Source organism: Plecotus auritus (assembly GCF_963455305.1).
Source record: "Plecotus auritus genome assembly, chromosome: 1".
In the NCBI taxonomy this organism is placed as follows: Eukaryota; Metazoa; Chordata; class Mammalia; order Chiroptera; family Vespertilionidae; genus Plecotus; species Plecotus auritus.
Window position 1 is genome coordinate 192,057,614 of NC_137770.1, and position 4,827 is coordinate 192,062,440.

The following is a 4,827-nucleotide window of genomic DNA, read 5'->3' on the forward strand; positions in this document are numbered from 1 at the left end:
TCATCCATAAATATGACAATAGCAGAACAAAATCTCCTGAATTGGAAATTATTAAGAAGAGTAGACAATGGGGGAAAAGGAGACATATGTAATACTTTAAACAATAAATAATTTTTTTAAGAATTTATTAGCTTAAACAGTGAGGGGGGGAAAAGGAAGAGGAGAGAGAAGGAATAAATTTAAACCCTGTGTCCACATAGCAATTTCCCATTATTAAAAAAAAAAAACTGCTAATATGACATTATTTACTTTCTTAATAGAAGATGAAGTTGAACTCTTGGTCTCAGACTTTGGCTTATGTCTGTGAATTTTATTCTAATGATGTAAGCAATTATTTGGTGAGACCACTTTAGGAGGAAATGAGATCAGTACTAGGAAATAAATGGTTCTTGCTACAAAGCAAATCATATAAGAATTCACATATCCACTTAAAAATGCTTTTTAAAAACTGAATACTTAAAGAAAATTCTGATTTGGTCATAACTTCAGTGATTGCTATGCCTTTGTTAGCTGAATGACTTGTGCTGCCAAGACACATGATCCTGATCCAAAACTACCTCAAGAACGTGTTAAAAATAGCAAACCAAAAATGAACTGAGCACAGGCAACCAAAGCCAGCCCAGTGCTGAAGGAGCCACACTATTAATAGAAGAGAAGATCGAGAGAAAACAAGGTCAAAAAAAAACCAAAATGTTTTCTTTAACACAGACTAATGTTTTCTTCAATACAGTTAGGAAGTGGGTTACTGCTTACATTGTTTTATGGAAGGCTGCCGTGGTTTACACATTCTGAAATTCTGAGAGTTATTTTTCTAGAAAGCAGCATTCTCTCCCAAAACGTGAGTGTGTTTACAGAAGAAATACACTCCTACCTGCTTTCTCCTGCTCCTCCTAAAAATGGAACTACAGCATTGTGGAACCTCTACTTCCCTTTTGAGAGTCTGTTAAATTACCTCTTTTATATTCAGCTGTGAGAATGAATGGTGTGTTCTATGCTGAAATTTACCACTTGAAACAAATCTGTGTGTTTAGCCTTAAATATGGGTACTTCAGACTGCAGAGGGTAGAATCAAGTATAGATTAACAGTGAAAGATATTCAGGGCTTCAAATGCTTCTTTTCTCCATCTCATTCCAAAACGGGGGATGGAGACTTCGGGAAAATCTTCCTCTAATTCCCATGAGTTTGCCATAACTTGCCCTGCCCCAGACTGCCTGGCTGTCTGTCCTGGCACTGACCAGAGATTTTGAGCTTTACAGCTGCTGAAAGGTTCATGTCTCTGCAGGCCCCATTGTCTCTGCCTCAGACAGGAGTTCTGCACCAGGCAGGAAGCTACCAGAAGCTCCTGGGCACAATTACCTGTCTCAGGTTTAATTACATTAATATTAATTAAATTTAATGGTTGATACTGTCCAGAAAGAAACCTACTCTGTGGAAAATATTTAGATTCTATCAACGTTCAATAAGGTCTGCTGTAGATATGTTGTGCTTAAACCATTAAAATTAGGTGTTACAATTGAGGGAGGGGAAATCTCTGTTGGCCAGAGCATAGTCCACTAAGGTTTCCAGTTCAATCCCCTGGTCAGGGCACAGGCAAGAAGCAACCAACAAATGCATAAATAAGTGGAACACCAAATCTATGTTTCTTCTCCACCCCCCCCCAATCTCTTTCTCTCTCTCTCAAATCAATAATTTTTTAAAAACACACTAAATCTAAACTATATCATAACATGGATCTCTATTTTTCTCTCTGCTTTCCTCTCTTCTCACTTCATTCTCAGAAGGGACTTTGATTATGGCAGAAAAGATGATCCCCAGGAGCTCTAGAGTTTTTTCTATGTGCAGTCTCAGGAAAAAAATAAGAAATTATCTCTCTGTGACTCTATTGTTCCTTCAAAATGATTGCTTGACACTCTTAGATCATGTATCCACCCTTAGACCAGAAGTCCTCAGACTGGCCAGCATGTGGCAGAAGTCACTTGTCCAATACCAGAACATGGCAATAAAAGGAAAGAATATGGCCCTAACCAGTTTGGCTCAGTGGATACAGCATTGGCCTGCGGACTGAAGGGTCCAAGGTTCAATTCCAGTCAAGGGCATATACCTTGGTTGCAGGCACATCCCCAGTAGGGGGTGTGCAGGAGGCAGCTGATCGATGTTTCTCTCTCATCAATGTTTCTAACTCTCTATCCCTCTCCCTTCCTCTCTGTAAAAAATCAATAAAATATTTTTAAAAAGAATATGGGAATGAGAAACGATAACATTTACCCATTGCATCATAGTGATATCAGACTTTAGTTTGTTTCATAGTAATATCAGGCCTCAGTTTTCAAAATGAAACTTAAAAACATTGACCTAAAACATTTAAATATTTTTTTATTAAAACTCATCCAGGAAAGTGACCTGGTTATTAAAAGACTATATTTTAAATATGTATACCGTCATCTCTCAGTATCTGCAAGAGATTCTCTCCAGGACCCCCATGGATATCAAAATTCAAGCATGCTCAAGTCCTTTAGTTGACTGTTCATATCCATGGGTTCTGCATCTATGGATTCAACTAACCCCCAACCCAGTGTATTTTTGACCCATGGTTGGTTGAATCTGTAGATGGGGAACCCACGAGTGCTAAGAAGGGCCAACTGTACTTATCTATGTGTAATGTAAGTGTGAAATTAAAAGTAAAGGTGTGGTGGGTCTGGTCTCCACTTGGATTCCAGAAGGTGAAATCTAGTCTGTTCCATCATACTTTGCTCATCGGTTATTGGTGATTTTCAAAGAATAAGTATTGTCTTCTATCATTATTCTATATCCTGGTGGAAAATTTATAACAAAAAGTAATGCCTTTCTTAAGTCATAAAATGAGCTTAGTATGATTATTTAATTAAAATCTATTTAAGGACAAAAAAAACAAAGTAAAGGTTGAGCCCTGGCCAGTGTTGCTCAGTGGTTAGAGCATCAACCCACACACCAAAGGGCCCAGGGTTCAATTCCCAGTCAAGAGCATGTACCTGGGTTGCAGGGTCTATCCCAGGTCCCAGTCGGTCCCGTGAGGGAGGCAACCAGTCATTGTGTCTCTCTCACATTGATGTTTTTCTCCTCTCTCCCTCCCCTTCCACTCTCTCTAAAAATCAATAACCTCAGGTGAGGATAAACAAAAACAAAAAAAAGTAAAGGTTGAAGAGAATCCAAGATGGCGGCATAGGTAAACACCTAAACTGCTGCCTCGCACAACAATTTCAAAACTACAACTAAAAGACAAAACGTCTATCACCCAGAACCACAGGAAAGCTGGCTAAGTGGAAGTTCTACAACTAGAAGGAAAGAACAAACAGCATTGAGAGGTGCACAAGTGCTGAAAAGCTGAGGTACGGAGGTGTGCTAATCGAGCTGGTGACGGGCGACTGGGAGCACTGCTTTTTCAGCCCGAAGGGAGACAAGCTCCTGATTACTCAGAACTCCAGTTTCTGGGGAGACACGGGGGACCCAAACTCCTACGAGGAGAAGCTGGACTGTTTGCCGTGGGGTCGGAAAGTGAGGGAGGCTTGCTTGCAGGGCTGCGCACAGGAATAATTACTTACTGCACTGGGGCCCGGGACGCTGGGACGCGGTCGGAGACACAGAGCCGGCTTACTGGCAGCCATCACTGTTTGCCACGCCCTAGCCTAGGCACGCCCTGAGACCCCGCCCTGTACAACCTACAAACCCACCCAAGCTCCAAGCAGCGGCTTTAGCATATGAATGACCTGCCCTATGGTAGCTTAACCTAGCAAACTTGCAGCACTGGTCAGACAGCTCCAAAACCTCCAAACCCCAAGCAAAGAGGAGAAAACTGTAGTTCTCGCTGTAGTGCCTGCTGGGTGGCCTCAGACAGTAGCTGACCTGCACCCCATTAGAGATCCAGAAGCTAGGGTACCTAGTGGTCAGTGTGAGACACCAGATTTCAACTCCTCACATCCATAAGTGACACATTCAAGAAGCAGACTCAGTGAGCACCAAAGCCCCACTGAAACAAGTCCTGCACCATAAGTGTGTCTCCAGCACAGCAATTCTTCCATTATAGACACAGCGGGTCCTCACAGACAATTGGCCTAGAGGTCAATTCCTCCCAGTGTACCAACAGCAATCAAGGCTTAACTACACCAAGACTTTGCACTCAGCCCACAAAGGGGTGTACCAAAGGCGTCCACCTCAGGTGATTGGGGAGGCTGAGCTACTGGCCCCTATAGGTCACCTACCACACAAAGCCACTCCATCAACACAGGGAAGCAGCCAAAATGCGGAGACAAAAAAACATGTCACAAATGAAAGAAATGGAGGAAAGCAAACTACTGGATGACATAGAGTTCAGAACCACATTTATAAGGTTACTCAAGAATCTTCTTAAAATCACTGAGGAACTTAGTGAGACCTTTAAGGATCTTAATGAGAATGCCAAAAAAAAATGGAAAAGGACAAGTCAGAAATTAAGCATACACTGTCTAAAATAAAGAATATACAGAAACTCAACTGTAGATCAACGTACCCCAAGAATCAAACCAAAGATTTGAAACATGAGGAAACAAAAAACACCCAACCAGAAAAACAAAAAGAAAAAAGAATCCAAAAATATGAAGATAGTGTAAGGAGCCTCTGGGACAACTTTAAGCGTACCAACATCCAAATTTTTGGGGTGCCAGAAGAAGAGAAAGAGCAAAATATTGAAAACTTATTAGAAAAAATAATGACAGAAAACTTTCCCTACCTGGTGAAAGAAATAGACTTACAAGTTCAGGAAGCACACAGAACCCCATACAAGAGGAATCCAAAGAGGACCACACCAAGACACA